Consider the following 14,093-nt stretch of genomic DNA (forward strand, 5'->3'; position numbering starts at 1 on the left):
AAGTCTGTGTGGTGTAAACACACTGGCAAAGCCAATCCTGTGTTCCTGCTGGTGCATTTGCACCGCGCTGGCCTTACTGCCCCTTCCTGACTCCCCCCTTGTAAACAGCAGCAACCCACCTCCTGGAAAGCTAGCATAGTGCCTCCAAACCACCAATCTCCCACTCTTCTTCAAGGGGCCCCTCCAGTAAAACGAGTTAAGGACTATTCTAATAAAAATGAATTGCCATGCCATCTTTTCCCTAGTACATCTACGCAACCAAGAAAACGGTGAACATACTAGTCTTGCCTGATGCATCAGGCAATATTCAAATTTTTTCCACCATTCCAGTCCTCAGACATTTCAGGACAGTGCTAATACGTAGCTCAGTTGGTTACAGCTTGATGCTGATAATGCCAAGGTTGCAAGTTCGGTCCCCGTAAGTGGCAGCTGCATATTCCTGCATTGAAGGGGATTGGACCAGACAATCCTCAGAGTCCCTTCCAACTCTACCACTGTATGATTCTATGTCTGCTCAAAAGTAAGTCCCACTGAGTTCAGTGGGGACCACTGCCAGGGAAGTGGGCCAAAGATTGCAGCTTTGCAGTGCGATTTTATACATGCCTACTAAGTAGGGACGCGGGTGGCACTGTGGGTTAAACCACAGAGCCTAGGACTTGCTGATCAGAAGGTCGGCGGTTCGAATCCCCGCAACAGGGTGAGCTCCCGTTGCTCAGTCCCTGCTTCTGCCAACCTAGCAGTTCGAAAGCACGTCAAAGTACAAGTAGATAAATAGGTACCACTCCGGCGGGAAGGTAAACGGCGTTTCCGTGCGCTGCTCTGGTTTGCCAGAAGCGGTTTAGTCATGCTGGCCACATGACCCATAAGCTGTACGCCAGCTCCCTTGGCCAATAAAGCGAGATGAGCGCCGCAACCCCAGAGTCGGTCATGACTGGACCTAATGGTCAGGGGTCCCTTTACCTTTACCTTACTAAGTAGTAAGATTTATGAAGTTCAAGGTGCTTAAGTACACTCTTCCGTAAGTCCCGCTGAACTCAGTGGGGCTTACTTCTAAGTAAACACATATGGGATCCTGCTCTTAACCTCTTATAAAGACAAGGAATCAAAAAGATAAAACAGTGAGACTGGGAGATTTTTAACCTTGCTGTCTTTAGTATTTTGATTTCCTGGAGCAAAGTAACATGAGGAATGTTGGCCTCTCTTACAGTGGTCTCCCACCCCCCATCCCATTTAAAAGCCGTAATTGCAGCACTAACCAGCTAGGACACAGAAATCCTCTGTGATTAGGTGCAGAGCATGCCGCAATCAGTCTTGGCATGTTATTGGAATTCGGTCTGTGAAAACACCACCCCAGCTCCAGATCCATCAATCCAGAAACCTCCTTCAGTCATTCATCAGTGGAATCACCATGCCACTCTTTAAATGCTCTTTGGAAGAGGAAATAAAAATCTATCTTTTCCCAAAGTTACAGTGTGCAAAGTCACAAGTGATCAATATTACACGATGTGAGCAAGAGGTTTCTAAAGGAATAGCAACTTCTGGATTTTTTTTTTTACTTTTTCTAGCAATCCTTTTTTGTTCATTATGTCTACTGCTGTGGAAATCATTACTTTCTCTTTATCCCAAAATACGCTATAAAACACATACAGAAAGACAGATATACTGAAAAGAGAAGTGTGTTTTATGGTTACCTGCTTATCGCCACAATAAAATATGCCATAAATGGCTGATCGCAAGAAACTGTGTATGTTGTTATCCATTTAATAAGGATCTCCAACATTTCTGTAGCAAGATTCTGAATACTAAAATTAACAATGCACAACCTTCTACTTTGGTATTTACCCAAGTATTTCATGCAGCAAATGGATACATACTGCATGGATATATGCAGCTATGGCAAAGAATTATAGGGCAAAACCAACTCCACCCTGTTCTTTGAACAGCACAGCACATTGTTATTGATCTGCAATTTCAAGGTGCTGGTGTTAACCTTTAAAACCCCTAAACAGATAAAGATAAAACACAATGTTATACTACTAGTTTGTTTAATGCATTAGTCACAATACAGCAAAACGGTAGCAACATTGTTATTAGTTGGTGAAGTTGTTTCAAAGAATGGTGGTGTTATTATTTATTTTTGCATTGGGGATGTTTGTTATCAATAATAGCAGTAGGGTTTTTAGAAATAAAAATAAATATATATTCCTAAAGAAATCTATCCCTTATTGAACTGGGTAAAGGTAAAAAAAGGTAAAGGACCCCATGACAGTTAAGTCCAGCCAAAGGTGGTGCTCATCTCGCTTTCAGGCCGAGGGAGCCGGCGTTTGTCCACAGACAGCTTTCTGGGTCATGTGGCCAGCATGACTAAACCGCTTCTGGCGCAATGGGACACCATGACAGAAACTAGGACCCCCTAGGAACTATAGCTAGAGCCTCTAACCTGTTTAATACTTCTTCACAATGAGGTACACCACACACCACTGTATTGTTTTAAGTGGCTAACAGACAGGGTGGGTGTTTGTTTTTTCAAACAGCTATTACCTGGTTGTTCTCTTTTTGCTGGTGTATCTGGTATGCCTTCATTTCATTAGCTATCTTGGGATTTTTGGGGGTTTGATGTCCCCATCTGTAGTTTTTAATGGGGATTGCCATATATTTCATTACTGTCAACATGTTTTTTGTAAGCCGCCACCCTGAATTTTCTTTGAAATGGAGGGAACGTATAAGATTTCAAAAACATAAATGTTAAACAGTGACAGTAATAGAGGCAACAGCTTGAACATATCCATTGAGGTTCACTGACATTTAGTGCTCAATCCCATATGCCTAAGAATACAAGACAAAAACTATACTAAGCAGACTTAGGGTCTAACCCAGGATTGAGTAGCATGTGGCTGTGGATGTTGTTTGATTCCAGCCGCCATCCTCCCCAACCAGTCTGGCCAAAGATTGGAGATGAATGGAATAGTAGTTCAAAAACCTGGATGGCTTCAATATAGCATCCCCTGCCTGTTCTAGCCCAATACAGTGGTACCTTGGGTTAATAACTTAATTTGTTCTGGAGGTCTGTTCTTAACCTGAAACTGTTCTTAACCTAAGGTACCACTTTAGCTAATAGGGCCTCCCGCTGCTGCCACCGCGCGATTTCTGTTCTCATCCTGAGGTAAAGTTCTCAACCTGAGGTACTATTTCTGCGTTAGTGGAGCCTGTAACCTGAAGCGTCTGTAACCTGAAGTGTCTGTAACCCGAGGTACCACTGTATCCTGTTCCCAACACTGATCAACCTCCAGGATGCCTACAAACTTTAAAATTGAAATTGATTTCAAACATTCAGCTACAAAAAAAATTATATCCTAAGTACTCCAAGTGTGAGGAGCCTCCACTATTTTATAAGCTGCTCCTCCTTGACCATATCCCAGCTTCCTAGTTTAGACCATGTCCTTTTTCTGCCTTCTGCCTCTGAGCTTGTTGCACTGATTGGTTGTGCCAGTGGACAATTATACAACTCCTTATTTATTTCAGGGACGCGGGTGGCGCTGTGGGTAAAACCTCAGCACCTAGGACTTGCCGATTGCATGGTCGGTGGTTCGAATCCCCGCGGCGGGGTGCGCTCCCGTCGTTCGGTCCCAGCGCCTGCCAACCTAGCAGTTCGAAAGCACCCCTGGGTGCTAGTAGATAAATAGGGACCGCTTACCAGCGGGAAGGTAAACGGCATTCCGTGTGCTGCGCTGGCTCGCCAGATGCAGCTTGTCACGCTGGCCACGTGACCCGGACGTGTCTGCGGACAGCGCTGGCTCCCGGCCTATAGAGTGAGATGAGTGCACAACCCTAGAGTCTGGCAAGACTGGCCCGTACGGGCAGGGGTACCTTTACCTATATTTATTTCTGCACTTTTAGCAAGCACTGGACCTTTTGCCATGAATCCACTGCTGTGTAGCCTCCTCCTATCCCTTCTAGTTTCATTTAACCTGCCCCTTCCCCCAGCCTCGGAGGAAAATGAGCACCAAGCATTTAAGCTGTCTCCCCTTGCCTTGCCTTTATCATCCCTGCGATGATCTGAACACATTCCACCCTCCCCGTCCCCAAGTCTCACTGGGGCAAAGTTTCAAAACCCTTGAACTGCAAATATTTAACAGACATCACTGAGAAGTAAGTTCAAGGTTCTGCTACAGGGAAGATCTGCTTCCAGGCTCATTCTGGCCTCAGTTTAGCAACTTCGGTGAAATACACCAAGAAGAGTTCTAAAGGGCTTAACAAAGCCCAAAGAGGGTATTTAAAACAAGTCTAAATTAGCAGGATAAAGGGCAGTGATTCACAAGCTTGCCTTAATCTGTATGAAGCAACTGTCTGCTCCTTGCATGCTCCAAGTGGCTGCAATGTTTTGATTATTTCCACCCTCTCCTGCTCATAGGGCTATGTTTTCACATAAGCAGAGCTTCTGGGGTTGCAAGGAGGAAGACGTAAATAAACATTAACTTGGGAGAATATGAGCTGGGTAGAGAAGAATTAAAGAGGGTCATGTGGAAAGGGCATGAAATTATACTAGATATACTTCACAAAGCCAATTTCACAAACTGGCCCTGATATTTTTTTTCCCTATCTGCCCTTAACACATCTTCCCGTTTTTTTTAAAAAAGAGAACACCAAGGCAAATTACTGCCATTTAAAGAGCACTTTAGCCCTAAAAATATGGGCACGGACGCTGCATTATTCTGCTGAATATCTTGACTAAGCATCCAGTGACATTTTTATATCAGTTTCCTAAATCAAAACACAAACCTTTATGGGCAGTATGTCATAACAAATATTTTGCTCCCCTGTTAAATGTAGGAGTAAGGCTTAAATGCTTGAACAGGAATGATTATGGGCTGAAGATTATGAGACTCTGAAAGTTATGTGGAGAATTGTGACAGAGCCTGGACAATGAATTCTCTAATATACACCTTTCCAGGTATATAATATTTTCCACCAAAAGAAAAAGAAAAAAAGCTCCAGATCATAAAACTTTAAATTACCAAATTTGTGGTCAATATCACACCCAAAAATATCAAAATGTAATGGAAGTAAAATAGGAATCTATGTAAACCAATGGTTGCACTCTCTAGGTTTTCTTACTGTTCTGTTTTTATGGGACTGAGCAGTGAAAGAACCAACTATCTGTTTAAATCAGGTGCTAAAATGGTCAAGATAAGCTTGCCCACAACTGCAATGGTTCAAACTACATACCCCATTATTCCTTCACAGATGTCTATATCATGGGTAGGCAAACTAAGGCCTGGGGGCCGGATCCAGGCCCGCAGACGGTCCGGGAATCAGCGTGTTTTTACATGAGTAGAATGTGTGCTTTTATTTAAAATGCATCTCTGGGTTATTTGTGGGGCACAGGAATTCATTTTCCCCCCTTCAAAATACAGTCCAGCCCCACACAAGGTCTGAGGGACACTGATTCTGTTCACTTTAAAGTCACATTGATCAAATTCACACTTTCTGAAACAATATGAGAACTGAAATACTGCCATCCTTCAAAATTCACACTTATCCAGATTTTGCAATGCAGCTGTCCAACCATTCAATATTTACAAAAATACATATATGAGAAAACATGTGCATGAAAAATGAATATATTAGTGAAAATAATATTATATGCATTATACTGGGAGAAACTACTGGCAAGCATGTGCACATTGGTCAAAATTGCACATACAACATGCAGTTACTATGAGAAATTTACACAAAGTTGCTGAATAATTTTCATGAAGATTTTTTTAAAGGAAATTTAAAAAATCGCTCCAGAGATTTGGGGAGTCGAATTTAGGATTGGGAAAATGAGAGCCAAAAAATTTCAGAATCTACCATCTCTACTCCAGTCATGTATAAGAGGCCTGCCTGACCAACCAGTGTTGTTGTTGTTGTTTACAGTCCCAGACATACAGCAAATGTAGGAAGCCAATGGAGACCTCCATGGGCCACCATACATGGCTAAGTCTATCCTGCAAGAGTGGCAAGAAGATGCAGCTCACCAGTGGAGAGGAGCCACAACACTAGCTTCCTGTAAATAGTGCCACTGCTGCTTGCAAAGGGGAGGCACGAGGTGGGAGGCAGGAAGGAGGTAAGGGTTTTGTAGGCACACCAGAAGGAGCACCATCTTGGTTCTGACTACCCAGCCCTGACCTCCCAGTCTTCGCACCCTTACCCTGCTCCCTCCCAGGTCCAGGGATGCCACTGCCGCAAAGTTAGCATTGTGGTTCCACCCCACCAGGCAATCCACTTCTGATGGGAAGCTGTACAGCATGGGTAGGCAAACTAATCGCCTTCTAAATCCAGCCCGCGGATGGTCTGGGAATCAGCGTCTTTTTACATGAGTAGAATGTGTCCTTTTATTTAAAATGCATCTCTGGGTTATTTGTGGGGCCTGCCTGGTGTTTTTACATGAGTAGAATGTGGCCTTTTATTTAAAATGTATCTGGGTTATTTGTGGGGCCCGCCTGGTGTTTTTACCTGAGTAGAACTTGTGCTTTTATTTAAAATGCATCTCTGGGTTATTTGTGGGGCATAGGAATTCATTGATATTTTTTTTTTTAAATCGTGAAGCTGAGGCTCAAATACTTTGGCCACCTCATGAGAAGAGAAGACTCCCTGGAAAAGACCCTGATGTTGGGAAAGATGGAGGGCACAATGAGAAGGGGACGACAGAGGACGAGATGGTTGGACAATGTTGTTGAAACTACCAGCATGAGTTTGACCAAACTGCGGGAGGCAGTGGAAGACAGGAGTGCCTGGTGTGCTCTGGTCCATGGGGTCACGAAGAGTCGGACACGACTAAATGACTAAACAACAACAACAAGTCCGCCCCCCCCCCACAAGGTCTGAGGGACAGTAGACCAGCCCCCTGCTGAAAAAGTTTGCTGACCCCTGATGTACAGCCTGTGTCAGGGAATCTCAGAAAGAATGTTGTTCCTAAACTATACAAGAAAATAGAAATAATCTTGCTCTCTGGGGCTTCAAACGAGTAAGGAACATAACTGAAACTTGTTTCCAGATTTTTCCAGCCATTCAATTAATCAATTATTCAGAGGATTACTAAATGGGGAGGCTAAAGAATTAGCACTGAAGAAATTACAAACATCAGCTACAAAAGGAAGATTTCACTTTAAACTACGTTCTATTATTGCTCCAAAGAAATGGATTCATTTTCATATTCTCATTACACTTGTCATCAAAGGAAAAACACATTTGAGTAGGAACCCTCTGTTTATGCTTCGCATACATGCATCCACGGTTCTGTAATTGATTTAGCAGAATACTGGTTGTTTTGCTCCATGGGAAGCCAAAACACACATGCAAGGAAATGTACAAACAGCATTCATTTAATACAGCATTAATCAGCCTTAAAAATTAGAAAAACGTGGAACAAAAAGAAGTCAAAAGTCGTGAACTGAATTGCAGATAAAAAGAAAAATATGTGAAGTGTTTATTAGCTTAGATAATGCCTGGATTCCTAATATATAGCTAGTGGGCCTGATACTGGCTTTTGAAAATACATTATGTTACTGTCGCAGTATCATAGTGGGACTGCACTTCATCATCAGCTAGTAGAAAATACTGGTCAGCTAGCATCCAGCCTGAATCTGCAAAGTCCTGCTATTCACCGGGGACTAAAACCCATGATGCCCACTTTGCACTAGGCTGCTGGCAAAGAGGGATGGCAGTATTACAGAGTTTCCCGTTCCACCTGCCAAACATGTGGGAGGGCTGATGCGCCCCTGGCAGCAGCCCTGCCAGCAGCAGCCTATGGAAAGTCTGGAAACGGGGAGTTCTAGGGTGGGGAAGGGGAAGAGCAGAGCTGATCTAGGATCCACTGGATCCCAAGCTGGCCCCACTGCAATCACACAATTCAGGAAGGTGCAGTGATTTCCCCATGTCCCACTTTCTGACCCAGCCAGTATGAGCAGCAAGGCTGCAGACAGTGGTCCTGGTGCTCCATTAAGCAGCGGCCAGCGTTTGAATCCCACCCTTTCACATTAAGGGCAGGGATCTGGAAGCCTGGGAACCAAAAATGTATTTGCTCCTTAATTTTCTATCCTAAAAGCAAAAACAAAACAAAACAAAAAACAGCCCAACTGTGCTGTGTTTTCACCCCGTCTGACTGGCAGCCCTGCACAGAGTTGTAATGAGATAGTTCTTATGCATGCATTTCAAATGCTTTCTAAAAGGCTCTACGCTTCGGCGGTAGCGTGAGCTAAAGTTCCAATCAGATAAATAAAGTGTGCGGTAATTACTTCACCAAGCAGCAAGAATGCAGTCAAGAGATAGGTGACAAGATAAAATTAAACCATGAACCACGGGGGCAGATGGCTGGGCTTCAAACTACGTATTTAAAAAAACAACGCCACACTAGATGAAAACCATCTAGCACCGTATACCAATCATCAAGCTGGCAAACAAACAGGAAACGGCAGGGCTTGTCTCTCTTCCGTTTTTTTTGTAGCCATGAAGTTTGCAATTCCCTAGTTCGGTAGACAAACTGTCAAGCTTAAACAACACCATTTCTACCGGAAGTTCTTCTCTGGTCCAGTATGCTAAATGAGATCTTGCGCATACACAATCAGCATACGTCAGACCCAAGCCAGGTGCTCAGACTTTTAAATATGCTAACCTTTTACTTTTCATGGGTTATGTTTTTATCCAGGATATACAATATTCTGTGGCAAAATAATACTGAGAAAACTGATCTAGCTACTTCAATGAGCCACCAAGATTCTGTGCCCCTGAATATGATTTTTTAAAAACATACACAGAGAGAGAGGGAGGGAGGGAGGGAGAAAGGGGGGGTGTTCTCTATTGCTTTGTTGCTTGTCCTACTGATCTACAGTTCACTAGCGATTTTGTGCACCTCCAACATGTCTTTTGGATGATGCACTGATGCAGCAAAGTGGTATGGTTCTACAATCAACACCTGCAAAAATATCGACGCCACATTGGCTATTGCTGCTCTACATGAGCATTTGACATTCAGCATTTGATTTTTCTGTGGGCATGCAATGTTTTTCAGTATCTGACAGATGACATGCAACTGCAGTGGCATTTGACAAAAGAAGCCAGGAAAAATTTAAATGTTGTTGTAAAGATTCAGCTCTGGGACGTTAATATCGAATGTTGATGCAAAAATTCAAAATCGCAAATCGCGGTTGAACATTTTGATTTCCCCCCTCCCTCAAAATTGCATTTCAGCACTCATCTTGTACAGTCAAGACGTGATATGCACATTTTAGTTACGAAACATTGAAGACAGGCTCCAAAATTGGGTAATTTGTCCCCCTGCCTCCCAAAATCAATAAATCGCAGTTCAGTACTGATCTAGTACAGTAAAGTAGTGCCACACAACAGGATTACTGAAAGTGAGCTCAGTGAAGTAAACTCACCAGACTAGAGGGTTCGCATCTCGGCAGGGCAACTTTAGCAGGCAGCACATGACTCCGAAAAACAGTAAAAATATTTTAAGAATGTTTTGAATACACTTGGGACTTTCTTACTAAAGTTTTGTTCTACAGATGTTCAAAACCCAAAGGGCTCATTAGCAGGGTTTGTAAATTAGTCAGGCCTAATCTGCAATGTGAAAAAAATCCATAGAAGCTATGTGAACGCTTGGAGTGAGATATTCTCACAACATATAGTGAGTAATTCCAAAATCGTTCACCAACTGAACACAGTATTTTCTTGTATTATACAATGCTGCATAAACTAAGCAAGCTTTTAGGCCGAGCTGTTCATGAGACACAGCAGTCATGGAAAAAGCACTGAGGAAGTGAAATAAATTTGTTACTCACTTTCACAGGCAAAACCTTTTGTTTGGCTAACCACGCATCTGAATCACCTGAATCCTAGAAGAAAAACCTCTTAAGTAATCCGTAATACGTTTGGTTGAATGCAGACCAAGTAAATTGCACTGATCTCCAACTAAGTCATTCTCATGTAAACAGACTCGATATACATTATGAAAGTACAGATTATAAAAATTTGAGTTATGCCTCACCTGCTTTTTTACATGTGTTATTCTGTATTTTATTGAAGCTTTAAACTTATATTTTATCCACTGCATTAGTATTATTATCATTATCCACCTTAAAAACAATTGGGGAAGTGGGGATATAAATTTAATAAATTAAGGAACGTCAAAAATAAACTTGCATAACTTATAAATGTCAAATGTCATTCACAAGCCATGCTGCCTAATTCTGTATCACTGCATTATATTTACACAAATTTTGCTGACTCATCCTCAAGGATGCATTAAAAGCCATTACTGCTCTTCTAACTTAAGGCCCCAATAACTGCCCAATGATCCCTTCAAAACAAAGCTTAAAAACCATTGCTGGCTTTACGTATAATTCAAATGCTGCCTGCCTATAAAACTTTACACTGGTGGGGCCCAACATAGCTTATAGACATCCTACTTCTCTGTGTTCTGTTAAACTTGCTCATATTGGCAAAGAGAGCATTAAGAACCTCCCAATCTTGTCAGTTGCTGCATATTATGAAACTCCCATCTTATGGAAATTGCCAGAGCCCTAGCCTCAAAAACAATAGGAATGCAATCCATTTAAGGAGGCACTACGGGGCCCAGTTTAGATATACGCTAGTCTCTTACATTTACATCCTTGCCTTCCTGCTATGATAGAACCCAAGGCAACATGCATGCGTGAGCATCATGCCTTTGCAATTTGTTCTCACAATGCCCCTTCTCTGCTCCCAACTTGGGACACTATGACTGAAGACTTCCTGCGTTAACCCCAACACTCTCCCATTTCTCCTGAACCAGAAATCCACAGTGACCGGGATCAGAGCACATCTGACCAGCTCTTAAACCAGCTTCAAGATCCTAGTTTGCTCCAGCCCTGGCAAACGATGGAATTAGATCTAGTAAACCCAGGCAAGACTAGAACAGAAGACAGAAAGAACAGAACACATGGGCAAAAGGCTTATACACTTCTCAATTTAATAAGTCATTAAATTAATAAGGAGTGTCTCCACCCCCCTGGTCCAGCCCGGACACTGAGGTCCAGCTCTGAGGGTCTTCTGCCGGTTCCCTCACTGCAAGAAGCGAGGTTGCATGGAACCAGGCGCAGTGCCTTCTCGGTGGTGACCCTCCCATCACATGTCAAGGAAATAAACAACTATCTGACTTTTAGAAGACATCTGAAGGCAGCCTTGTATAGAAAAGTTTTTAATGTTTGACGTTTTTTGTGTTTTTAATATTATGTTGGGAGCCTCCCAGAGTGGCTGGGGCAATAATAAATAATTATTATCATTAATTATTATGTACCTCCTAAGCAATCCAGTGACTAAGGTTAACCCATCTTTGACTTTGGACTTTAATTGAAAGGCGGAATATGCTTTGTTTAAATAACTAAGTAAATAAATAAGCTGTAGATCTGTTATAATGCGGTATAGTTTGTTTTAGTTTTAAATAAGTGTTGGGATTTGCCCCAAAGCTACATAATATACTTTTAAATAATGAACTGGCATTAACCCATTGCAGGGCTGGGACTAACAGCTAGTCTGATTTATATATCTCGAAAGTCCTAGAACAGGGATTCCCCCCCCCCCATTTGCACTTAGAGGGAGGTGTAATTTTTCCTTCCTCATCCCTGACCAGAAAATGAAACACTCTGAAAAATGTCAGCACAGAGTGCTGGGTGGATGAAAGACTTGTCATTTTGTAAATCCGCCAAGATAGGCAGACTGCATGTAGCAAACTGCCAAGTCAAGGCACAGGGCTCAGCTTAGCCTTCTCTTTGACATGCTATAATCTCGACGGAGCTTGAGGCTTTTCCACATTCAGATCTGGTCTACACATGGAGCAGAATGAGGTGGGAATGAATGGATAGGCTTTAAAGGTAGCACCAGGTTTCAGGTGGGAATCAAGTTTTAGGTCTCCCCTACATCACAAATTCCCTGTAATTAGAACACTAGCACGACAGGCACCAGGACAGATGAGAACAGCTCTTCCTAGTGTTCTAGTGTTGGCTATCTGAAGGGTTTTTTAAAAAATAAAAAATAGTAATAATGGGAGATTATGCAAAAATGGCATTCTATATGATGATGATGATGATACCCCACCCATCTGGCTGGGTTTCCCCAGCCACTCTGGACACCTTACAGCATATCTAATAACTTAATAAAAACATCAAGCATTAAGAACCTCCCAATATAGGGCTGCCTTCAGATGTCTTCTAAAAGTTAGGTAGTTCTTTATCTCCTTGAAATCTGAAGGGAGGGCGTTCCACAAGGAGGGCGCCACTACCGAGAAGGCCCTCTGCCTGGTTCCCTGAAGCTTCACTTCTCGCAGTGAGGGAACCAGCAGAAGACCCTCAGCGCTGGACCTGAGTGTCCGGGCTGAACGATGGGGGTGGAGACGCTCCTTCAGGTATACAGTGGTACCTCTAGTTATGAACTTAATTCGTTCTGGAGGTCTGTTCTTAACCTGAAACTGTTCTTTACTAGAGCCGTGCTTTCGCTAATGGGGCCTCTTGCTGCCATTGTGTCACCGGCACACGATTTCCGTTCTCATCCTGGGGCAAAGTTCTCAACTCAAGGTAACTCTTCCAGGTTAGCAAAGTTTATAACCTAAAGAGTTTGTAACCTGAGGCATTTGTAACTCGAGGTACCACTGTACTGGGCTGAGGCTGAGCTCAGAAATGTACTGGGGTCCAGTGAAGATCCTTTAGGACTGGTATAATATGGTCCCAGCAGCCACTCCCAGTTACCAGTCTAGCTGCCGCATTCTGGGTTAGATGTAGTTTCTGAGTCACCTTCATTCTAGCCTATTCTGGCCCCTCCCGACATTTTGGACTAAAACGCCCATCAGCCCTGCGCAATAGTCAGAGATGATGGGAGTTGTAGTCTACACCATCTAGAAAGCATGATAGCTACCCTGAGCTCATTTTCCTGCCTATGCAGATCAGACCTCTCCCATGCAAAATATCCCACTCCACTGCATCCTGAATTGGCACAGTCCGGGTAGAAGAGAATGCTTTACCATTTGAGTCATTGATGGGAATTCAAACAGACACCTAGCAACAGATTTCTGGGTAACCTGAAGATTTTAGGTGCCCAATGAATTATTTTGGATCAGTGATATTCTGCACATGCAGCCAGAAATAATCCAACACTTACAAGTGATTAAACTATTCTGGTCACTTCTCATACTTGGGTGAATCCAAGTGCTCAGATACTCTTCCTTGGAGTATTTAAGTGTTTTGAGAAGCTTGTTTCCAATGGTGGTCCAAATTAATTGTTAAAAATAACATCGCACCCTTTCCAATCTGTTATTGTCACTCGATGTAATTATAATAAGTTTGGGGAAACTGCAAACATGTCTCAGCAGCCATAATATCATTACTATGGAAACACTAACCAGGAATAACAGTCTTGGAGGCTTTTTCAATGCATACTAATTTAACTACCCATTATCTGCAATGGAAACTTGTGCAAGTCGATGTTTTCATGATACTGAGTTTCAGAATTTTTGTTCCCGCAGTGCACACTTAGTAAGGAGGATGTGCTAACTTCTGGTGCTTACTTCACAGTGGAACTATGAGTGACTTAGTGGAGAGTTGCATATTGCAGTCAGGATCCAAAGAATTAAAACTAGCACCTCAGCCCCAATTCAAATTTAGACGTGCGTCCCTCAAACGCAAGGTCCTTGGTGTCACAAGCACTTTGTGTTTTGCAAATCGTTTTGAAACTCAGGGGTAGTTTCAAAAGCAGCTTTATGATATGCCATGGGAGCAGATATTGTTCAAAGTGAAAAAGCAGAGGGAAAACCACAGTGGCTGTACACAAGTCCCTGGGAATGCCAAGAGAAGTTCCCGGCCTCTACTGTGATGGATGTGGGAGTAAGCGATTCAAGTTTACTACAATTCAGAGTCATGCATCAAGAATTACACGGCACCGTTCTTGCATCTGCATTACGATACATGCAGCTGAAAAACTCAACATTTTGCAGAAATGTTGTATACAAGTCAGGTCTGATGAACTTGCTTTTAAATTTCATCACATTGCTCAAAATAATAAATGTTTGTTGTTTATTA

The 14,093-nt window shown here is 42.7% G+C and overlaps 1 protein-coding gene across 31 annotated transcripts in view; it reads right to left on the reverse strand.

The window, feature by feature from the left end:
- The window catches only part of MBNL1 (muscleblind like splicing regulator 1), a 178,483-nt gene that overhangs the window by 141,938 nt on the left and 22,452 nt on the right, over window positions 1-14,093 (reverse strand). The gene's annotated exons all lie outside the window — the stretch shown is intronic.

Source organism: Podarcis tiliguerta (genome assembly GCF_965153285.1).
Source record: "Podarcis tiliguerta genome assembly, chromosome: 5".
NCBI classification, from domain to species: Eukaryota; Metazoa; Chordata; class Lepidosauria; order Squamata; family Lacertidae; genus Podarcis; species Podarcis tiliguerta.